Genomic DNA, 25,141 nt, shown 5'->3' on the forward strand with positions numbered 1-25,141 from the left:
CCCGCTCCTGTACACAGCACCCTGCTCCTATACACAGCGCCCTGCTCCTGTACACAGCACCCCTCTCCTGTACACAGCGCTCTGCTCCTATACACAGCGCCCCGCTCCTGTACACAGCGCCCTGCTCCTATACACAGCGCCCTGCTACTATACACAGCGCCCTGCTACTATACACAGCGCCCCGCTCCAGTACACAGCGCCTGCTCCTATACACAGCACCCTGCTGTACACAGCGCCCTGCTTCTATACACAGCGCCCTACTTCTATACACAGCGCCCTGAGTAATATACAGCGCCCTGTTCCTATACACAGCGCCCTGCTCATATACACAGCGCCCTGCTCCTATATACAGCGCCCTGCTCCTGTACACAGCGCCCTGCTACTATACACAGCGCCCTGCTACTATACACAGCACCCTGCTACTATACACAGCGCCCTGCTCCTGTACACAGCGCCCTGCTCCTGTACACAGCACCCCTCTCCTGTACACAGCGCTCTGATCCTATACACAGCACCCTGCTACTATACACAGCACCCTGCTACTATGCACAGCGCCCCGCTCCTGTACACAGCGCCCTGCTCCTATACACAGCGCCCTGCTACTATATACAGCGCCCTGCTCCTGTACACAGCGCCCTGCTACTATACACAGCGCCCTGCTACTATACACAGTGCCCTGCTACTGTACACAGCACCCCGCTCCTGTACACAGCGCCCCGCTCCTGTACACAGCGCCCTGCTCCTGTACACAGCACCCCTCTCCTGTACACAGCGCTCTGCTCCTATACACAGCACCCTGCTACTATACCCAGTGCCCCGCTCCTGTACACAGCGCCCTGCTCCTATACACAGCGCTCTGCTACTATACACAGCGCCCTGCTACTATACACAGCGCCCCGCTACTATACACAGCGCCCCGCTCCTGTACACAGCTCCCCGCTCCTATACACAGCGCCCCGCTCCTGTACACAGCACCCTGCTCCTATACACAGCGCCCTGCTCCTGTACACAGCACCCCTCTCCTGTACACAGCGCTCTGCTCCTAAACACAGCGCCCCGCTCCTGTACACAGCGCCCTGCTCCTATACACAGCGCCCTGCTACTATACACAGCGCCCTGCTACTATACACAGCGCCCTGCTACTATACACAGCGCCCCGCTCCTGTACACAGCGCCCGCTCCTATACACAGCACCCTGCTGTACACAGCGCCCTGCTTCTATACACAGCGCCCTACTTCTATACACAGCGCCCTGAGTAATATACAGCGCCCTGTTCCTATACACAGCGCCCTGCTCATATACACAGCACTCCTGTACACAGCGCCCTGCTCCTATATACAGCGCCCTGCTCCTGTACACAGCGCCCTGCTACTATACACAGCGCCCTGCTACTATACACAGCACCCTGCTACTATACACAGCGCCCTGCTCCTGTACACAGCGCCCTGCTCCTGTACACAGTGCCCTGCTCCTGTACACAGCGCCCTGCTCCTATACACAGCGCCCTGCTCCTGTACACAGCACCCCTCTCCTGTACACAGCGCTCTGCTCCTATACACAGCACCCTGCTACTATACACAGCACCCTGCTACTATACACAGCGCCCCGCTCCTGTACACAGCGCCCTGCTCCTATGTACAGAGACCTGACGGTGCAACACCATGAAACCAACAGGCCCCTCTTCATAGGAGCGAAGGGCTCAGAGCCTCCCACGCTCCAAATTTACATCAGCGCATATGACTTACTGTATATCAACAGCCGGCGAAGTGCTGTCCGTTTTCTGCACAGACCGATTTACTTAAACTTGAATCCGTGTACTCTACTTTTTTTTTTTTTTAACATAAAAATGATCAGCCTCATAGAATATATTGTGTCCATGAGTGCGGAAGACAGATGGGATTCTTCTACGCAGAGAACAAGAGATAAGAAACTCAAGCTACTTGTGCATCATATGCAGGACAAAAATGGTGATCAGGACATCAAGAGTGCCAGACTGAAATTTCTGGTAAAATGTGCACAAAAGCACATCCTCCTTGTGGATATAGCGCACAAGTGACACGTCTTTGTATTCAGTGCACAAGTGACATTTCCTTTTTGTGTAGAGTGCTCAAGTGACATTTCCTCCTAGTATAAAGAGCACAAGTGTCATTTGTTCCTAGCATAGTATGCTCAAGTGACATTTCCTCCTAGTATAGTGCAAAAAATTGACAATTCCTCCTTGTATAGAGTGTTCAAGTGACCTTTCTTGATATAAAGTGCTTAAGTGACATTCCCTCATAGTACAGTGCACACAATTGACAATTTCTCTTGTATAGTGTTCTCCACTTACGGTACATTTCCTTTTAATAAAGTGTGCTCAAGTGACATTTCTTCCTAGTATAGAATGCTCAAGTTAGATTTCCTCCTAATATAGTGCGTACAATTGACTATCCCTCCTTGTACAGTGCTCAAGTGATATTTCCGGTTAGTGCAGAGTGTTCAAGTGACATTTCTTTCTTGTATAGAGTGAATGAATGATATTTCCTCCTAGAACAGAATGCTCAAGTGACATTTCTTCCTAGTATAGAGTGCTCAAGTGACATTTCATCCTAGTATAAAGTGCTCAAGTGACATTTCATCCTAGTATAGAGTGCTCACATTACATTTCTTCCTAGTATAGAGTGCTCAAGTGACATTTCATCCTAGTATAAAGTGCTCAAGTGACATTTCATCCTAGTATAGAGTGCTCAAGTGACATTTCATTCTAGTATAAAGTGCTCAAGTTACATTTCTTCCTAGTATAGAGTGCTCAAGTTACATTTCTTCCTAGTATAGAGTGCTCAAGTGACATTTCTTCCTAGTATAGAGTGCTCAAGTTACATTTCTTTCTTGTGTAGAGTGAACGAATATTTCCTCCTTGTATAGAGTGATCAAGTGACATTTCCTCCTTGTATAGAGTGATCAAGTGACATTTCCTCCTAGTATACTGTTCAAGTGACATTTCCTCTTAGTATACAGTACACAAGTGACATTTTTCCTAGTATAGTACTCAAGAGCACATAAGTGACATTTCCTTCTAGTACACTTCTTCCTTGTATAAAGTTTATTAGCAACATACCCTCCTAGTATAAACTGCACAAATGACATTTCTTCTTAGCATAGAGTGCACAAGTGACATTTCTTCCTAGTATAGAATTCTCAAGTTAGATTTCCTCCTAGTATAGTATGTACAATTGACAATCCCTCCTTGTATAGAGTGCTTAAGTGATATTTCCTGTTAGTGCAGAATGCTCAAGTGACATTTCTTTCTTGTACAGAGTGAACGAATGATATTTCCTGCTTGTATAGAGTGCTCAAGTGACATTTCCTCCTAGTACAGTGTGCTCAAGTGACATTTCCTCCTAGTACAGTGTGCTCAAGTGACATTTCTTGCTAGTATACAGTGAACGAGTGACATTTATTCCTAGTATAGAGTGAACAAGTGACCTTTCCTCCTGGTATAGAGGAGATATTGTCTCCTAATATAGAGTGCTCAAGTGACATTTCCTCCTGGTATAGAGCGCACAAGTGACCTTTCCTCCTGGTATAGAGCGCACAGGTGACATTTTCTCATAGAGAAAGCGCACAAGTAACATTTCCTCCTGGTATATGGTGCACAAGGGACATGTCTTTCTGTAGTGTGCACAAGACAAACCTATTCCTACTATAGAGCACAGTTAGTATAGTTACGCTTTTTATGTGTATACAGTGCACAAATTACATTTTCTCCTAATATAGAGTGCTAAAGTGACATTGCATTCTTGAACAGAGTGCACAAAGCACATAACTTCCCTGTACACAGTGCATAAACTGTTGCTTCCTCATTGTATACACTGAACACCTGACATTTCCTCTTTGTATAGTTTATTAGTAACATCCCCTCCTAGTGTAAGCTGCACAAGTGACATTTTCTCCTAGAGTAGAGTGCACAAGTGACATTTCCTCAGTATAGAGAGCACAAGTGACATTTCCTCTTAGCATAGAGTCCACAAGTGACATTTCCTCTTAGCATAGAGTCCACAAGTGACATTTCCTCTTAGCATAGAGTCCACAAGTGACATTTCCTCTTAGCATAGAGTCCACAAGTGACATTTCCTCTTAGCATAGAGTCCACAAGTGACATTTCCTCTTAGTATAGAGAGCACAAGTGACATTTCCTCTAAGCATAGAGTCCACAAGTGACATTTCCTCCTAGTGTAGAGTGCAAAAGTGATATTTCCTCCTTGTATAGAGAACACAAGTGACATTTCCTCTTAGCATAGAGTCCACAAGTGACATTTCCTCTTAGTATAGAGAGCACAAGTGACATTTCCTCTTAGCATAGAGTCCACAAGTGACATTTCCTCTTAGCATAGAGTCCACAAGTGACATTTCCTCCTAGTGTAGAGTGCAAAAGTGATATTTCCTCCTTGTATAGAGAACACAAGTGACATTTCCTCTTAGCATAGAGTCCACAAGTGACATTTCCTCTTAGCATAGAGTCCACAAGTGACATTTCCTCTTAGCATAGAGTCCACAAGTGACATTTCCTCTTAGTATAGAGAGCACAAGTGACATTTCCTCTTAGCATAGAGTCCACAAGTGACATTTCCTCTTAGCATAGAGTCCACAAGTGACATTTCCTCCTAGTGTAGAGTGCAAAAGTGATATTTCCTCCTTGTATAGAGAACACAAGTGACATTTCCTCTTAGCATAGAGTCCACAAGTGACATTTCCTCTTAGTATAGAGAGCACAAGTGACATTTCCTCTTAGCATAGAGTCCACAAGTGACATTTCCTCTTAGCATAGAGTCCACAAGTGACATTTCCTCCTAGTGTAGAGTGCAAAAGTGATATTTCCTCCTTGTATAGAGAACACAAGTGACATTTCCTCCTTGTATAGAGAGCACAAGTGACATTTCCTCCTAGTGTAGAGTGCACAAGTGACATTTCCTCCTAGTATAGAGAGTACAAGTGACATTTCTTCCTAGTATAGACCACACAAGAAACATTTCTTCCTTGTAAAGAATAAACAAGTGACATTTCCTCCTTGTATAGAGTTCACAAGTAACTTTTCCTCCTTGTATAGAATGAATAAGTGACTTTTCCTCTGTCACGCCTTCGGGTACTCATCTGCGCTCCCCCGGCCCTCAGTGCATCGCAGATTGTGTCCTGCGCCGCCTCTCCGCTGTCTTCTCGTCTGTCCGCGCATGTACTGCCGCACTCCTTCTGCCTCGGGTGTCGCTGTGAGGTCTTGCCCCGGTGGCTCCGCCCTTTCATGGCAGCACCCACCGGGTATTTCTGCAAGGCCTCTGAACTGGTAAGGCGCCTGATTATCTGTTTGGCTAGCGCCAGCGTCTCTGCACCTGGCGCCTTCCTTTGTCTTCAGGCCCTTAGCTCTCTGGCTAATCCGTTTGTCTCCTGTGTCTCCTGCTTTCCCCTATTTTTGGTCTTGTGTCTTCTGTGCCTTTTGGTGTAACCACTGCTGTTTTTCTTACTCCAGGATCGGTCTCCTACGTACCAACCTCATTCTGTTCTGCTCTCACTCTCTTGCAGTATCAAGCTCTCGCTAACTCCCGGTTCATCAGATCCGACTTTTTCTCCACAACTCCCATTCCTGTGTTACACACTTCACTTTCCGGAGTTCCCCGTTCTCTCTGTACCTCCATGTATATCCCCTGTATTGCCCTGAGTCGCCCCTTCGGCTCCAGCTGTTGTGGTTCTATCTCCCTTGGGCCTGCTGCTGACACTCCCTGCATAGGGGGTGATCTCACCTGGTCCGCTCGCGCACTGTTGCTCTGGAATCACGACCCAGAGGGTCCACTCTCGGGTTTTCTCGATACCGTAAAAGTATAACATCCTTGTTTAGGGTGCACAAGTGACTTCTCCTTGTATAGAGTGCACAAGTGACTTCTCCTTGTATAGAGTGCACAAGTGACTTCTCCTTGTATAGAGTGCACAAGTGACTTCTCCTTGTATAGAGTGCACAAGTGACTTCTCCTTGTATAGAGTGCACAAGTGACTTCTCCTTGTATAGAGTGCACAAGTGACTTCTCCTTGTATAGAGTGCACAAGTGACTTCTCCTTGTATAGAGTGCACAAGTGACTTCTCCTTGTATAGAGTGCACAAGCGACTTCTCCTTGTATAGAGTGCACAAGCGACTTCTCCTTGTATAGAGTGCACAAGCGACTTCTTGTATAGAGTGCACAAGCGACTTCTCCTTGTATAGAGTGCACAAGCGACTTCTCCTTGTATAGAGTGCACAAGCGACTTCTTGTATAGAGTGCACAAGCGACTTCTCCTTGTATAGAGTGCACAAGTGACTTCTTGTATAGAGTGCACAAGTGACTTTTCCTCCTTGTATAGAGTGCACAAATGACTTCTACTCCTTGTATAGCGTGCTGAAGTGACTTCTCCTCCTTGTATAGAGTGCACAAGTGACTTCTCCTTGTATAGAGTGCACAAGTGATTTCTCCTTGTATAGAGTGCACAAGTGACATTTTCCTTCTTGAATCCAGTGCATTAGATACAGATCCTTCTTGTACAGAGTACATCACACATCCTAATTAAACAGTGTGCACAAGACAAACATCCTTCTTGTAGACAGTGCCCCGGACACACATCCTCCCTGATACATTAAATACCTTAATGCATTGTACCTTAAATACACATTCTCTTGCATACAGTGCAGAAGATACACGTCCGCTGTGCACCAGACACATATTCTGCTTTTATAGAAGTGCACCAGACACATGTTCGCTCCGTCTGGTTTTAAGGACACACATTGACCTATAACATTTCTGCCTTATTATATTTCAGACATTTCTTCCTATAGATAGTTAATAACTTGTCTTCACCGGACAACCCCTTTAAAAATGACCAATCCACGCTGCTGTGTCTGTTTCTGTAAAGTCTTGCATTTCCCTATAAAAGCGGGTGAGCATTTTATCGTACAACTTTGCACTGTATATACCTCTGTTACTCCTCCCGGATTTGTAGGAATAGCCTGGACATTACTATTCTCTCATAAAACGTAGATACGTAGACGCTGACAGACCGCTAAGATTTTTTTATTACTGGTCGGACTTTTAAAGTCAATTGTCAGAATTAAACCCAGCCTAACCCAACCAGTATAATGTAGTTTCGCCACACTTTGGAGCTCCTTCAGGTACAATATATCGAAGATATCCAATGTTTATATAGGAAAAATTCCTTTAATAAAGTGCATGTGATATGAAAAATGTCATAGGGATGTTAGCTGAATGCTCTTTAGCTAATAAGATTTTATATTCTTGGTCAGACTTTTAAAGTAAAACTTCATAGATGAACCCAGCTAGTAGAGTATAATGTGGTTTCGCCACACTTTGGTGCTCCTTCAGGTACCATATTCAAAGATATTCAATGTTTATATAGGAAAAAATCCTATAATACAGCATGTGATATGATATGTGTCATATGGAGGTTGGTTGAATGATCTTTAGCTGACTGATAAGATTCTATATTCTTGGTCAGACTTGTAAAGTCAAATGCGATACATGAACCCAGCCTAACCCAACTAGTATAATGTCATTTTGCTACACTTTGGTGCTTCTTCAGGTACTACATATCAAAGATATTCAATGTTTATATAGGAGAAATTTATGTAATACAGCATGTGATATGTGTCATAGGTAAGCTCAGCCTAACTCAACTAGTATAATGTTGTTTCGCCACACTTCGGTGCTTCATCAGGTACCATATATCAAACATATTCAATATTCCTATAGAAAAAAATATCTATCATACAGCATGTGATATGATATATGTGTCACGTGGCAAATTTTCTGTCTTTGTATTAACTGGAGATAAAAGGAGGCAGAGCAGGGCATCTTTATGGGTATATGGGATACAATGTAGAGTAATAATATGGCTGTCAGCATTAGACCTAAATCTACAAAAAAAATGATTGATAACTGTGCCAAGGAAAGTGATAAAAAACAAAATAAGAAATCTAAGTCTGCAGCTATTTTCATCAAAGTTCGTACCATTCACAAAACAGGGTCTGCTAATAAGGGGGCAGCATAATAGGATGCACTGACAGGACTCTAATTGACCCACTCTATATATAGCATGTATTGATTTTTTTTTGTAGAAATTGGTGCCTAGGGAAATAGGTTCACGCTAGGTCAGATAGCAGCTGGGGTCATACCCACGAGAGGAATGCAGAGCCCCATGTGCTGTGAAGAATGAATGCTGGAGTAATCCTATCAATGGACCGCGAGATGAAATTTTCTCAATATCCACCATATGTACCTATAGTCTCTCTGAATGTTTTTTTTTTTTTTTTTGGTCTGACAGTAAATGAAAAATTGAATTTTATTTGACTTTGATGGAAGAAATGCTGTCACGGAGGATCGAACATACAAGATCCTGTGTAATTGCTCCTGTGATATAGGAGCGCAGAATAGAAAATGCCATATGTGTGTTTGGGCAAGAGCTACGGACCATGAACCCCATTGGATCCTCGGATGACCAAATCCTCATGCAGCCTGGGCCCAGAAATCTAACAATGACTGGCATGGTACAAACATCCCACTAGCCATTATATTAGCATGGAAAATTGTCAACAAAACCCCTTTCAAAGAGTCTCTTTCCCCCTCTCTGGAGGACTCAGATGGCTGTGGTTTCAATGGGGACTGTGTAATACTCTTTTTCTCCTGCGGGAGCACTGCAGGGAAATTAATCACTTACTGTTGGGTTTTCCCAATCATTACTGCTGATCGTCGGGTTTTCTTGCGCTCAAGATTGCTCAAATTGCAAGTTTTGGACGTCTCTCCTATATTGCACCGCCTCGCCTTGTTCGTTATCCTTTATATGTCCTGATACACTTCAATGGATTGCTGTATATTTTAGCAATACTTGTTTTCTCGCTGACAGGTTTTGGAAATGTTTCAGATAGATATAATATACCGGAAAGGTTATTTATAGAAAATCTTGGAACCAGTTACCAAATCGTTTTATTCACAAAAGCTTCTGCGTTAACATTCATCTGCGGCTTCTGTAAAACGCGGCAGGAACGTATTGATAATTAATGCCAAGTCCCTGACTGATATTTAAAGGGTTAATCGGAGCCGCAGAACATTCTCAAGCGGAATGTGAGCATTTTGCATTTTAAATAGCCGGCGCATTCGGCAGCTGTGCGGCCATCTTTAGACACCTCCCCCCCAGATCCTAATAGGTCGCTCCCCACCAAGATGTTACCTGTCTGTCTAGTCCTAGGTGTGGCCCCCTCCCTGGCTGCGGTGTCACTGTTTATAACATACCGTTTTGGTTATGGCAGGTGTGTAGTGCGAGGCACGTGCCCCGGTTTTGGGTCCCGGTAGCCACTGGCACATCACGCAGGCAGGTTTATGAATATTTCATGAGATGAGGAGAGGGGGAAGATGTGCCGGGGAGCTCACAACATCTGGCGGGTCTCAGGGGGAACCCAGCTCTGTGCAGCAAGGCAGAAACTGTAAAGTATGAAGAAAAAAAAAGGAAGCAAAGAAGGGAGAGTGTGAAGAGACTGGCGGAGAGGAGACATTAATGCTAGGGGACGGGAAGAAACAGGCAGAGAGGCGCTAACTGAGACACCATAATATATACAGATATTTCTACATAGCCAGACGGAAATCAGGGAGCGCCATGTCTGTCACATACTCACATCGTCACCATTATTGGGGGTCCCTGCGTCCCCAGTGTGGGGTATCAGACCTTTCTCCATCTTCTATGCAATATAGAAATAAAAGAAGTTCAAGACTTTGGCTTTCAATTACTTCATATACATAAAAATGTATCTATAATCTATTATCTATCTCGTATCTATCATCTATCTATCATCTAACTATTATCTATCTATCTCATATCTATCTATTATCTATCCATCTATATCTATTATCTATCTCATCTATCTATCTATCCATCTATTATCTATATATATATATCTATTATCTATTTATTATCTATCTATTATCTATTACCTATCTATCATCTATCTATCTATTATCTATCTATCTATAATCGTCTATTATCTATGTATCTATCTATTATCTGTCTAAATATCTATCTATTATCTACTAAGTATATATTATCTATGTATCTATCATGTATCTATTATCAATTTATTATCTATTTATATATGTATTATCTGTCTATTATTATCTATTTATCTATTATACTTCTATTATCTATCATTTATCTATTATGTATCTATTATCTACCTATCTATCCATTTACCGATTTATTATCTATTATCTATTAATAATCTATCTAACTATTATCTCTCTATCTACCCATCCACCATCTCTGCACATACTGTCCAGTACTTTACCAATAATTATTTTGCTCACCTAAAAATCACACAAATCAATACCGTCAGATTTTATACAAGCTCCAGGCTGTCAGCGGTTAAAATCCTAATTCCAAAAATCCAATAAAACGTGGTCGCAGTTAGATCCATCTCCTCATCCTGCAGCGATGACGCCGTTTCTTGAAGACACACATTACTATGCATTTGCACCTAAATTGCTTGATTGGCGTTAAGCAAGAACTTCCCTGTAGGGAAATTCAGGAGGAAAAAAAATAGATTTTCTACAAAGATCAGTAGAAGCTGGTAATAAGTACGGATAATGGGAGGGGGTGTTGGCACTGTGCCAGGGGAAGGGGAATAGGTTGCCCTGCTAGGAAGTTACTCAGAGAGTAGGAGAACCTTCATCTTCTGGCTCCTGGAGGTGGCAATGAGCCGAGGTCTATAATGGATAATGGCACTGGCTTATTCTCATACCTCTTACATAGAGATTTGCATTGCGCAGCGACAAAGAAAAAGCATAACATGCCAAGATGGTAAAGACATGGCAACGCAACACTGCCGCCCTACAGGCAGCAAATAATACCGTACATCCCTCGTGCTTCATTCTACAGACTGGAAATGGATGGAATGGAAATCATCCTAAATTTCCAAATTTTGGGTAAAAATTAAGAATGTAATTCTAATATATGCATTCATTCTTCCGAGTGCCAAAAGTAGCACCGAATCCAGGATTGAGGCAAGGAGAAAGCTGGCTAACGTGGCACGTCCGCCATGGCTGCCAACAAGAGACGCAACGAAACGAATGGATCCTGGTTGCAATTTGCATCCGATACACTGTACATCCATGGAGTAAGCCAGCTTTGAGGGTCCTCAGGTATTTCCATAGGTAGCAAATCCCAAAAGGCAGGAATTCTTCCTGGAGTCTGGAATATGCGGCCACTTCCACAGCGAGTGACGGCGCTTCGATGCAAAAGGAAAAAAAAGGACGAGATATGGAAAGCTAAGAGGCAGATGGGGAATGTCTGGGAAAAGTGCCCAAATCCTAAGATATCCCTCTGTCTGGGTGTTTGAGAGGCCACAGCAAAACAGACGCCCCGAATCAAGAAGCGGCGGGCGCCATCGCCATTGCCGGTCTGCAGACGAGGGACTCCATATTCCAGGTTGCAGCTGCAAAAAAAAAAAAAAAGACCAAGCAGGATCCCAGCATATATATAGGCTTCTACCTGCTGGTATGTCCAACGGATACCTGCTCCATCTCGTCCTGTCTCTTCCTTCTGTCTAACCCTCTCTCTCACTCTCCTGCTTCTCTGTCTGTCTCGCTCACGTTGTATGTTGTGTCATCCTCAATGGCGCCTGTGCCAAACCACCTCCCGCCTGCCTGGGTATGCGGTGCCAGCTTCCCTGGCCCCATGCTGCCACACTTGGCACCTTCTCAGCTCCAGCTTGTGTGGCATCTGTCCATCTTTCCGTCTGTGATCTCCCATCCTCCTCCCTATCGTCGCCCCCCGGACCTATGGTACCACTGCCAGCTATCTGCAAAATTGGCAGCGACAAAGCCAAGTTGTTTTCCCGCAGCTGCTGAGCATTGGATTTCCTTTTAGAAGAAGCACAGAATGGGCACAAATGGGGAACGGAGGCGAAATCTGACAAGAGACCAGTCGCTTGATACACAGAACCACGCAGGCAGGTAATCTGTCTCGTGTTACACACAAAACGACGTACCAATTTCCTATCACACTTGGTTCCTGTCCGGGGACTGCAATCAACGAGACACCTAGCCAGGCATAGACACACAGGCTTCACACTGAACTTGGGCAGCTCTCCAAGTACGAAGCAGATGCACCACAAAAGTTGCGAACTATTTCTGCAAATCTCCTCGGACGCTCATGAGTTAATTCCTGCATGTCCAACTGTGATTTATTTAGTTGCGCTATTTGTTCTCGCTAGGTAGCGATTGGGTACCGGCTCCTAATTTACAGATAACAAGAGATGTGTCCATTGAGTGATGCCAGACGAGAAGATAAAGCACCATGGAGGAACGCACGACATGCACAAGGCAAGGGGATAGGACACAGATATGGCTGCACCTGTATCTTGTGGTTTTGTGGTTTTTCGTGCAAATTTTGGGGGTGCAGCTGGAGAGACAGAAGCAGGGAGGAGGCACTTTCAGATTCTCACACCTGCAACTGTGGCCTGGGCAGGGAAATCCCACAGTGGACAATATGGCCACCGAATGCCTTCTAACTGGTTACTATTTCAGATAAATCAGATCGGAAAAATCTATGTTCACGCAAAATAGTGGCTCAGACTGACTGTACAAGGCACTGATATTTGTAGCACAGAGGTGCAATAAGTGAGCGGCTTCTAAGTTTTGCAGAGTTGGCTCTATTCTTGGTTCTCTGGGTCCACAAAACAGTATTCACCATTTTGGTTCTTAGTTCAGATCATGCATAGACATATTCCTCATTGAATTGTTCTTTCCATCACCTAAATAAGTGGTGCCACCATATAAAAATATCTCCCTCCCCAGTTCTTTTATCATGGTGGAACGCTGATAAATTTTGAAAATTTTGTTTGCAATGCAAATGTCTGACCTATAGGCATCAAATAAGTATAATTACGGCTCATTTACATTACTGCACATTGTTTGGTGACACATGGAGGTCACTCTCACAGATCCATAAGTACGTCATGTGCGGCCATTTGCTGCAGTCTCCCACGGAAGTAATTCGCACAGTGGAGATGACCTCCACAGGACAAAATCCAGTGGATCATGTTGAAAATTGTTGAACATTCTCAAAGTGTAACTAAAAGTTTAAAAGTTTTTGATAAGTTGTAAACTGTCAAGAGGCTTGTAGATCAGTGGAGGTCTCAGTCATGGGACCCCCTCCGACCGCTCAAACTGTTGGGCAGAAGGGTTCAGTTTCAGCTTGGGTGACCTGATAGCCGTATATGGAACCATAGACTTACGTAGAGGCTGAGCTTCTGCAAAGTGGTTTAAGAGAAAGTTGGGGGTAGGAAAGATCACCCCTGAAAAATAGGAGTAAGGGTACTGTCACACTTAGCGATGTACCAGCGATCCCGACCAGCGATATGACGCTGTCAGGATCGCTGGTACATCGCTAAGTGGTCGCTAGTAAGCTGCCACACAGGCAGATCTCACCAGCGACATCGCTGGGGACGGGGGTCGCTACTTACCTGTCACACCAGGCGATCCTGCGTCCTCCCGCCCGGCTCCACGCGTCGCTCGTCGTCACAGCAGGAAGCGCCGCAGGAAGCAGATGACGAGAAACAGTCCAGCCTGTTCTCGCGCGATCAGTGATAACCAGCGGGGGAGCCGGTCGTAGGTAAGTATCAGACACAGCGATATCTCTAGCAATATCGCTATAACGTCACCAGTTATAGCGATATTGCTAGCGATATTTCTAAGTGTGACATGCCCTTAAGAAATCTATTTGACAAACACGTCTGTGTGCTCTTTGTAAACTCTGAGACACAGGAGTACAGCGTCGGTCCATAGTTGGTTGGCAACGTACTGCAGATTGTGGATACACTGCTTAATACCTCGTCCGGCCATGTGCAAGAGCTCTCAAGCTAGTGACCGAAGTCTTACAAAATCAACTTAAAAGGGTAGATCATTTTCATGCCATGCAGGAATAAATGTCCAGAAGTCCAAATCTTCAGACCATAGTCTTTACCTCTGATGAGACCTCCCAAAGACATGGTGGATCACTATTGAATGAGCATGGTCCACCATGACATATCCTCATGAATTCAGACCCAACTGTCAACCTAAAACATATATTTGCATGTAAGGTTGCAGAAAGGTCTGTAGACAATGAAAGTTTCAGTCTGATCCTTTCTAACATGAAAGAAGCAAATTTCCATAATTGACTTTGCAATGCATGGGTTAAAAAGGGTTATTCCTATCTTACAAAATGATGGTATCTGTCTTCTCTAATTGTGTCTCTGTAGCCTACTGCTTCCTCGGTGGTGTCAGCTCTTAGAGCTTAACGTTCAGCACTCAGAGGTACCCCCACAATACTGATTCAGTGCTACAGCCCCTGTGAAGTCTGTTTATGGATCTGAAAGTTCAGAGCACTTGGGGACCTCCACGATCCTGGTTCAGAGCTATAGCCTCTGTGGTGTTTTCTTGTGGACCTGAAAGGTCAGAACTCAGAGGGACCCCCATGCCTGGTTCAGACATAAAGCCTCTGTGGTGTCTTCTTCTGGAGCTGAAATCTTAGAAGGACCCCCCTCAATCCTGATTCAATGCTATGGCCTCTGTGGTGTTTGCTTATGAGCTGAAAGTTCAGAGCTCATGGGGACCCCCACGATCCTGATTTAGTGCTACAGCCTCTGTGGTGTCTTCTTGTGGAGCCGAACGTTCAGAGCACAGTAAAACCCCCACAATCATGGTTCAGCGCTGCAGCCTCTGTGGTGTCTTTTTGTGGAGCTGAAAGGTCAGAACTCAGAGGGACCATCACAATCCTGGTTCATCGCTACAGCTTCTATGGTGTCTTCTTGTGGAGCTCAAAAGCTCAGAGGGACCCACATGATCCTGATTCAGTGCTATGGCCACAGTGGTGTCAGCTTAGGCCTCTTTCACACTTCAGTTTTTTACAATCAGTCACAATCCGCCAGGTTTTGAAAAAAACGGATCCTCAATTTTTTTTCCCCATTGACTTCCATTAATGGCGGATTGTGACGGATTGCCGTCCGTTGCATCCGTTTTTTTTGAGGATCCGCCAAAAGTTGCTGTCCGTCACCATCCTCAAAGATTTCAAAACGGAGTTTGCAACGTTTTTTTCTCTGGCGGATCCTCCAGACACTCATTTAACCCGAAATTCTTTCTGGGTGCCGGACAAAAAAAAAAAACCTCTCTCTCTCTCTCTCTCTCCCTATCCCTCTCTCTCCTCCCCCCCCCAAGGGGTTCCTTTAAATTTCCACATTTTCAGGATCCGTCTGAAAACGGATCCTGTGCCATCCGTTCACATCAGTTGAGAATGGATCCGCTTGTCTGACTCTTTGGCGGATTTGAACTGATGCAAAAAAATGAAGTGTGAAAGAGGCCTTATGGAGCTGAAAGTTCAAAGCACATTGAGACTCCCACGATCCTGGTTAAGCGCCACAAGTTCTGTAGTGTCTTCTTGTGAAGCTGAAAGCTCTGAGGGACCCCACGATCTTGGTTCAGTGCTACAGTCTCTTATGGTGTTGAAAGTTCAGAGGGAACCCACAATCCTGATTCAGTGCTACTGTCTCTGTGGTATCTTCTTGTGGAGCTGAAAGCTCAGAGGGACCCACACGATCTTGGTTCAGTGCTAAAGTCTCTGTGGTGTCTTCTTATGGTGCTGAAAGTTCAGAGCTCAGGTAGATCCCCATGATCCTAATTCAGTGCTACGGCCTCTTTTGTGTCTGCTGGTGGAATATAAAGTTCAAAGCTCATTGGGACTCCTATGATCGTGATGCAGCGCCACGGCCATTGTGATGTCTGCTTATGGAGCTGAAAGTTCAGAGCTCAGTTGGATCCCCATGATGCTGATTCAGCGCTACATCTTTGTGGTATCTGCTTGTGGAGCTGAAACTTCAGAGCACAGTGGGACCCCCACAATACTGATTCAGCGCTATGGCGTCATCCCTGTTTTTCCACGAACAGCGGCGCTCCTTGACCTACGACTGCAAAGGTAACTGAAGCCATGCCAGTTCACTTCCATGAAGCTGTAGTATGGTCCTTATTCTTAATGTGTGGCAAAGGAGCAGGGAAATACTGTGAAATTCATCATCCTCATTGTGACTCCTTCATCCTCAGGTCGGAGGTCCCAGACATCAAATCTTGTCCAACCATAAAGTAATGGTAAATACTAGGGATATGCTATCACTTTATAGAAGTTTTTCAGTTACAATGGCAAAATGTAAAGGTGGAGTAACACTGTGATGCATTAAATTGCTGAATGCGGAATTTAAAAAAAACTCTTACAAACGTAGAAAAGTTTATTGGGATTACTTCTCCAGCATCAACACATCATTAAGGGCTCTGGGTTATATCATTACACCAATTCTTTCTTTTTTTTTTTTTTTTTTCATCTTGCACGGTACAATTAAAAACCAAAGCCAAAAAAAAGCAAAAAAAAAACCCATTAACGACAGAAAACCATTAAAGACAATGACCCGCAAATTAAAGAAAAAACAAAAACTAAAAAAAAAAAACAAGCATTAAAACCAGGGAGCTCTTAACGCTTCTGTGTTTTCTGGCTTTTAAGTGCCTGTGCGAGGACTGGTGTTGGCAAGCGTCAGCCTTTTTGAACTTTAAACAAGGCTCTTCCTAAGCCGCAGCCTCGTTGCTGCCGTCCCTGTGGTTGGTCTGGCCGGGAAAGGGTTAATGCCCCAACGCCAATTTCGGGCTGTTCAAACTGTTAGCTCCTTTCATTTCATTATTAATTATTCACTTAAATTGTCTTTCTTGTAATTCAGGGAGTGCGAGGTGGCAGAGTCGTTAACAGACTGCTGGCTTTAACAGGTATTCTTTTAAGTGGCTTTTGATGCTTCTTCATTATTAATTCATACTGAAGCACTAATGACTATAAATGCATTGAGTATTAATGGGTTTCCAGGAGCCCTTCTGGTGGAATTCAGCGTTAATTAACACTCAGATGCCAGGCGAGTCTAGCACAGTTATAAGTTACAAAGTTCTCTATGGACTCCGGGCCTGTCTGTCTGTTTAACCCCCTCTCATTTGTCACTGCAGCACTATGAAATATAATACGTGCTCCATGTTCCTGCTATGGAGCCTCGATATGTCACCTGCCGACATAGAGAGACAATTACTGTAATCAAGGCAATAAAAACTGGCATTAAAGAACTTTTCCTTGTGAAAAATGCAAGAACAAAAAAAAATTGGAAATATCACATCCATTTTGTGTTTTGGGGGAATTTTGCCTTTTATGTGGATAATGTATAATTTCTGACAACTACTAATGGTGGCCATTGCAGTAACTGTATGAGCTGTCAATGTCTTATAGAATGTAACCAGACTTATTTGTCCATCAAGGTTGGTGGCAAACATCTACTGGCATGTCTGCTTGTGGAGCTGCAAGTTCAGAGATCAGTCAGCTTTCCCTGTAAAGTTACTGTTCTCTGCCTCTCCCTGGGCATTCCATATGAATTTCTTGCTTCTCTTGCTTTCTGCAAACAGTGCTTTCATGTAGTTTCTTGGTCTTCTCCACCTGTGTCTTAGTAGCATGCTGGTTCCCTTGTGGAACTGCAAGTTTAGAGTTCAGTGGGCATTACCTGAAGTTACTATTTCTTTCTCAGTACTTGCGCTCCATGCTGTAGCCTGGGTCTCTCAATCTCCTCAAACTGTGTATCTGCAGAATACTGCTGCCTTTGAGGTGTACGCTTATGGAGCTGCAAGTTCAGAGCTCAGTGGGCAGTCCCTGTTCCTGCTTTTGTACCTCTTTCTCATTTCATTAAGTGCACTAGCCTGGGTCCCCGTGTCTCCTCCACCCTTCCCTCGTTCGCACTGACATAGCTATCCTACTGATAGTTTTTGGGAAGAAATTCTGATTTTAACAAACAGGCTATGTAAAAATGATGACCTGATAGAAAACACAAAAGTCAAAGTTAGTCAGCACTTCTTTACAAAGTAAAATAAATAGACAGGTGCCAATTTGCTGAGTCTGCAATGTGAAAGCATAAAAGCACAAAAATGCAGAAGTAGCCTACAGGGGTTCAGATATATGCAAACATATTTTTTTTTTAATTATTTTACATGGCATTATACCTATATTTACTATGCTTATAATTATGAGGGTATTAGGAAACATTTTGATCAAATGTATAAGATGGAACATCTGCGCACTTTGTACACGTTACTGACTAAACCTGAGAACAAGCAGAGACTGTGCTCTTCTTGGTTTTGCTCATCCGTGGTTATATATCTTGCACTGGTTAAGGCTATCAAGCTGAAAACATACTTGGACCCAGATGCAGAAAGTAAAATGTGCATGTCCTGCCCCACTAACTAAAAATGAGGATTATCCTCCTTCTTCTGTAGACAAGTTGTTAGAGAACAGATGAATGGCTATTTGAACAATGCATGGTTGCCCCTAATAATCTATATCACAGCCAATATTCGGCAAATTACCCCATAATGCATCCTCTTGCCTGGTGAAAACAAGGTATCACCTATCCATTCGTAGATCGGTGGGAGTCCGACCACTGGGACCTTCACAATAGGGAACTTTTCATAGTTTTAAGGTGGACGGTAGACTTAAGTCCATTGAGTTTAATCTATAACATTTTGATCCAGAGGAAGGCAAAAACCCCATGGGGCAGAAACCAATAGCTCCATATTCCCAACTACATACGGCAATCGGACTAGTTCCCTGGATTGACGCCCTGTAAACTGCAATAAAAATAGCCCCATCTTGAATGGCCTCCTTTCCAATTCCACTATTTCTTCCTTAGGTGAAATGAGTCGGAGACCTCCATTCTGCTAATACATGGGGGACCCAGTCTTTGCTCCAAGACTATGCGCCAATCTTGAAAAATAAAAATTGAGCCGCTACTAGACACAGACAGCCATGTCTATGACGATATGGTTGGGGGCCTCACAGAATGGTATGGTGGGCCCCATATAGCCCCCAGGGTGTAGGGTTTGCTTCTCTACTTTAGATCGTTGGGTTCAATGGCAAGATTGACTCATGTGTAGCCAAATCGGCAAACATACGACAGCTGGCAGCCAAATCATTGAGTCTGGCTCACAGATAGTCGACAGAACATGTATGTTTGTCACTATAGGGAAAGGAGCATATGTCACTGCCAGACATCAGGAGCATCGCTAATCTCCCAGTCAATCTGGCATATTAAAATGTAACATCCAGAGATTAAAGCGTGTCTCCTGTTCACTAGTGTTATCTACGAGTAATGTCAAGAGGTCAAAAATGCATTAACGCTTTATCTATGGATTGTTTATAAATTATTACGCCATGATTTTGTGGATGTGGAGAACCAGAATTACTATTCTATGGCAATATTATCTACGATTCAAACAAAAAATATATGGGCAGATTTTAGAGTTAAATGGTAACTAAACCCAGTTACATCACTATAAAGCTTTAATCAGACAATCAAAGGATCAATATATGGTTATAACTTAGGATACTGTTAAGAGCCACCTTGCCGCTCTGGGAATGGCAACCGTGAACAGGTTTGCCACTTGGTATAACAGATTCAAGGTTATGCCTTGGTCTTCATCATTTAACCTCTGTACAGGGAGCTGGTCTTACACATGGACTTTACGGGGTCGCCTGCTGATCGGTGGTGCAGGCTGGCAGAAATGGTAAAGGTAGCTGGACCAGAGGGCAGACAAGGTAGAAAACCGTCAGCTAAAAGAATGGTCAGTAAACAAGAAGAGGAAAATCCACTAAAAAACAAGAGCTAATACCGTAATTAAGATGTGTGAACCAGGCAAGCGGAACTATAACTAGTAGCTTCCAGCAGGAATCTGGGAGCTTTGGTAGGGTGTGGTGCTGCCCAATTGGCCAAGGTATGGAGCTAATTACTCCAGTTTACAGGACGTACCCCCATACTGCCAGACTGGAAGGCACTGGAGGTTGCAGTACCATAGTCAGAAGCTGGACGAAGCCTGTGCCACCCAGAACTTCTGGTCCCCATGTCTTCCCCATCACCAATAGCAGAATGAATATGGCTCTGCCTTACGACAGTAGAAGACGTTCCAGGAGCAGGTCCTAGAGGAGATATGACAATGGTGATTTTTTTGTTATGTTTACTTGCAGTTTCTAAAGCTATTGAAGAGGTTATCAGTAGATAATATATGATCTTTATCCGTTCTTATTGATTAACCAATAGTGCAACTATCAAGTTAGCGCATTGGATTAATCCAAAGCAGGAGGCAGACCCAAATTTGTTGTTACGAGGTTTGGCAACAAGGTGGGACTCTAGGACAAGTTGTCAATATGTCGCCAGCCAATGGTGGGTAACCTACAATGATAGTCCCAATGACCAATCACTCTTAGAATAAGGGTGAACAGCATGGGGGTCCCAGTCTGTACGGCCCCCATTCATCTGGTAACGGACATGTTTGTTTGTGCTTGATGGCTGGTCAGAGAGGAGGGAACAGGGATTGGGTATACACCAGTGGTGCACTATGTGGCCCTTTCTAAAGATATGTTGGCACAATAAGAGTATTTTGACCCTGATATCTCATCTGTTAATATCCCGTCAGGTTTCATTGCCTCAATCTGACAACATGGCCCTCGAACCAGAAAAAGTTGTGTATCCCTGAGCTAGAGCCACTTGTGGACACAAACAGAAAAGGGCCCCTGTGCAAGAACAAGGGCCCTTTGATTTCAGTAGCTCATCATAATGCACAAATCCTCCTGCTTCCGAAATGGAAATGGACCCCCTTACCAACTGTGGGCCCCTTTGCGGCTGCACAGGTTACCCCTGGCTAGAACATACAACGTGCCAGGAATGGGGTTTGTGGCAAAATTAACCAGCTGTAAGGATTCAGATTTTCACCATGGTTCTCTGTTTTCTTCATGTACTCGCACACCCAAGATATCATCTCCAAATCATTGTCTTCAATTACTGTGGAAGACACGTTAAAAAAGGTCACCCATCCACCCGTAAAGCTGTCCTTGGACCGCCCAAAGATGAGGCTCAAAAACATCAAAAATGAAGTCAAGAACAGGGAAAGATTCTAATAAAATGCTGGGTTTTTTTGCGTAGAAATATCAAATTTTGACTAAATTTTTGAATTTTGGATATCGTTCTTACTCCGCTGTAATTGAGGCACAGACAGATTATTTTATCCTGCGAATATTAAAAAATTAGACCAACGTTTGGTAATTTTAAAAATGTGATTGAGAAACCAATCGATATATGTTCAACCCATAAACCCTAGGGAAATATTAAAGGAATCGAGGGCCAGTCACGTTTTCGAATAGGGTGACCAAAGTATCTTCCACGAGAAAATTGGAAGAATAGGATAATTTTGTGGACTGAAAAACATCCATAAAAATACAAAAAGTCATCCTAAAGGTACTGTCACACTTAGCGATGCACCAGCGATCCCGACCAGCAATATGACGCGGTCAGGATCGCTGGTACATCGCTAAGTGGTCGCTAGTGAGCTGCCACACAGGCAGATCTCACCAGCGACATCGCAGTGGTCGGGGGTCGCTACTTACCTGTCAGACAAGGCGATCCTGACGTCCTCTCGCCCGCGTCCACGCGTCGCTCGTCGGCGCCACAGGAAGCTGACAACGAGAAACGGTCCAGGACGTTCTCGCGCGATCAGCGATAGCCAGCGGGGGCAGCCGGTCGGAGGTAAGTATCAGACATTGTGATATCGCTAGCAATATCGCTGCTACGTCACAAAAACCAGTGACGTTATAGCGATATTGCTAGTGATATCGCTTAGTGTGACAGGCCCTTAAGATTCAATTTTTGAAAAAATTTTGTATAAGAAGTAGTCCAATGCAATACGAGGTCTGACCCTACAGCACTAAGCCCTGGAGATGGGGTGTCGGGAGCAGGGAGATCATAAGGCTGCCAGATTGGGGGAAACCCAAGGTTGGATAAGCTAAGATACCCCCCAGTGAGAAGCCCTGTGTTCACACCCCAGACGCTTCATTATCATCATTAAAAGTGCAACCGAGTTTTTCGGCTGGGGATTAGGTGTGAGAAGTGAACGGGCTGTGGGGGCAGAGGGATCTCCAGATGGCACGGGTCCAAAACAGAAGGGGCCCAGTCACAGTGGAGTTAATTTGTTAACTCGTTCCGGACCACAATCTGTCAAATATCAAATCAAAAGCCAAAATAGGTAAAAACAATATAGTAATTTTTAACACCTAGGCAGTCCTAAATCCTCGTAAAAAGGCAATGAGTTTCAGGTATATTATTATTAATAATGGGGTTTTTTTTACCAGCGTCCTTGTTGCTGTTTTTATTTTTTCCAACACATTTTTATCTCTGCAGCTTTTCCAAGTTCTCTACACTTAAAACTTAAGAAAAAAGCAAAAAACAATATATATATATATATATATATATATATATATATATATATATATATATATATATATAATATGGAAAAATTGCTGCAAATTCTAAAAATGCCACGAAATGCCAAAAGTAAAAGCACAGTGTAGTCTTCCAGTACAGAGGCAGCATTTAAAAAAAAAAGGTAGCTAAAAATAAAAGACGCAATATACAAGTGTTAATTCACATTTTAAATGTTCATTCTATGTTTATAGATGTGTATTTTTGGGGCTGAAAACACTTAAAGAATTTTTGGCACGTATTTTGCGTGGTTTCTGTGTATAAGGCATTTTTTCTGCTTCTTTTAACTCAGGATACGTTCACATTAAGGATTTTTTTGTGGATTTTTTGAGGCTGCAGAATCCTTGTCACAAAAACTTTTTGTGTTTATTGTTATTTTTGTGTATAGGGAGGTTTTTCGCTTCCATTGCTTAGTTTTCGAAGCAGAAACTGACTGGACACTGGCTTTGTGCCAACTGAGTCTTTTTTTGTAGAGTTTTTAGAGTAGAAAATAAGCAGAACCTCCAAGTTTTTGAGGAGTTATTCATTTTTGAGTAGGATACAGAGTTTCAGCTCAGTTTTTGCTCCAAAAACTCTTTTAAAAACTAAGGGCCAAGGGATTATGTTCACCTAGAATTTTTTTTATTAATTTTTGGAGCAGAAACTGAGCAATAACTCTCAAAATCCTCCTCCAAATTTCCAAACTCCTCAAAAACTTTGAGTGGCTATGGGCACAGAGTTTTATTAGAGGTTTTCGCTGCAGAAACGGAGTAGAAACTCTACAAATCCCACTCAAAAAGACAAAAGTCCTCAAATGTTTCATGTCCATACTTAGTCTTTTTGCTGGCTGTTTTTTTTTTTTTTTTTAGAGGACCTGAGCAGAACCTCCAAGTTTTTAAGATGTTTTGCATTTTTGAAGCAGATTTGAAGTTTTCTCTCAGTTCCAAAATACTTCATGTGCATATAGTCAGTTTCTCTTCTGAAAACTCAGCATAAAGACAGCCACAGCTAGGTGCACACGGTGCCATTTAGACGCCGACTTTTCCCAGGCGAAACCACTTCAGGAATACGATAATGTTCTTTTCCTGTGGCAGCTTCACCAGCGGTGGCTTTGACTCTATAATGAACATGTCACTTCTTTTTAACCGTTTAAGGAATCCCGAACTCTGACGAGGTTAAAAGAAGTGAAATTATACGGAACATGCGTTATGTTCATTTTATGGGATGCTTTTTCAGGTGGATTAAACACCTGAAAAAGCCGTCATGGGAACCTACTCCTGTTTTTTTCAAAACTTTGTTAAAAAATAAAAATAATTTAAATTGTCAAAATCTATAAGTAAAAAATGCACAAAAATACAAGCTTTTTTTTATATATAGATATATCAGCCAGAAAGGTGTAGCTGAGGCCTAAGGTTCACGAACTAAAAACAACTAATTTATTTCTAGGTTTTATAAATGTGACCCCAGACTCCAGCACTTACCGTGCACCTTTTAGATTGTAAGCTCACACGAATTCTCTCTCTTCTTGTCCCCGGATGCTGAATATTTCAGTAAGGAAATTTTTGTAATTTCCTCTAATTTTGCTCCCATGCCGCGCCGCGGTTAACGGCGGAGCCCTAGCAATCAATAATAATAAATAGTAATGTGTATGGTCTATATGATTGTGACTGAGGCCCTTCTGTCAGGCGCAGGGTTTAGAGGGAATGAATTGGAGAGGGAGGGGGGTGCGGAGACGCTGCAGATGGCTGCAACCTATAAGTGCATCTAGGGATAAAGCCAGGGATGGGGGGGGTGTAGAGGACACTTAGGCCGGACATCTGCTCCGAGAGTAAGCTTAGCTGCCGAGTTGTCCTGGTAAAACAAACAAAAAGATATTCCACATAAATCGCAGCCTTTGAATTAATTTCGTGTATTTTTTTCCGACACTTGTAAGGTTTTTTTTTGGGTGTGATAGTGTCTACTCTACTTTTTGAATTTTACGGGTTTTTTCGATAATCAATTACCGTAATCATCAGTTCTGATATAAATAAATCAATATCGCGATGGTCGATTCAGGAGACGACCCTAAGACATGACTATAATTCAAGACAGACATCATTAAAGCTGATCCCGCGTCGAGGTAATCAGTTCTCCCCCAAGGAGGCCATACAATAGAGCACCAGATCACACTTGCTGCTTAAAAGCAAGTCTATCGTATTGTCTCATTTCACAGCCAATGAATAATAACACCCCCTGCACCCACAAAAGAAAAGAATGAAAAAAAAAAAACTTGACAACTGCCCTCATCATCCCCCTCCCTCGCTCTAGAGGCTTGTAGACAGATGGCATGTAAAGCGAGGACAAGCGATGCAGAGAGTGACAGCTGTCAGCGAGGTTGCACTGACACACGTCACCTTGCTGTCCTGGGCTTATGTTAAATGCTTGGCCCCCCCCCCCAACAAAAACAGCGGATGGAGTGTGATAGCCATAGTGCTGTCTGTGTGCCCCCTGTTGGCCAAAAGAGCTGACAATCATCATGTGTGTAGTGTGCACGGGTATGAATATCTGGGACCAATGTTTCTTGGATATGAATGTGAAGCTGCGTGATATGATAACGCTAAAAAAACAAACACTTTAAGACTCTGGTCAGATATAAAAATGGTACTGCACAAAAAAATATTGTTCGGATTAAAAGGGGTTGTCACTTACTGATCGGAGGGGGCCCGGGGTTTTTATCCCTAATGGGGCATTTTTATTGCAGTTGCAAGATGAA

At 43.4% G+C, this 25,141-nt stretch overlaps 1 protein-coding gene across 3 annotated transcripts in view; it reads right to left on the minus strand.

The window, feature by feature from the left end:
* The window catches only part of CBFA2T3 (CBFA2/RUNX1 partner transcriptional co-repressor 3), a 111,947-nt gene extending 99,953 nt beyond the window's left edge, over window positions 1-11,994 (minus strand). Inside the window, exons 1-3 of one of the 3 annotated variants that reach the window (XM_073583524.1) lie at window positions 10,367-11,984; window positions 9,682-9,744; window positions 9,302-9,490 (exon numbers count right to left, since the gene is read on the minus strand). The gene's annotated coding sequence lies outside the window, so the exon portion shown is untranslated. Of the gene's footprint in view, window positions 1-9,301; window positions 9,491-9,681; window positions 9,745-10,366 lie in introns of all 3 variants that reach the window. The other 2 variants (XM_073583557.1, XM_073583544.1) reach the window with 2 other exon arrangements.
* Between the last annotated feature and the right edge of the window lie 13,147 nt (window positions 11,995-25,141).

Source organism: Dendrobates tinctorius, unplaced genomic scaffold (assembly GCF_039654945.1).
Source record: "Dendrobates tinctorius isolate UK_male_01 unplaced genomic scaffold, ASM3965494v1 ptg000009l, whole genome shotgun sequence".
Taxonomy (NCBI): Eukaryota; Metazoa; Chordata; class Amphibia; order Anura; family Dendrobatidae; genus Dendrobates; species Dendrobates tinctorius.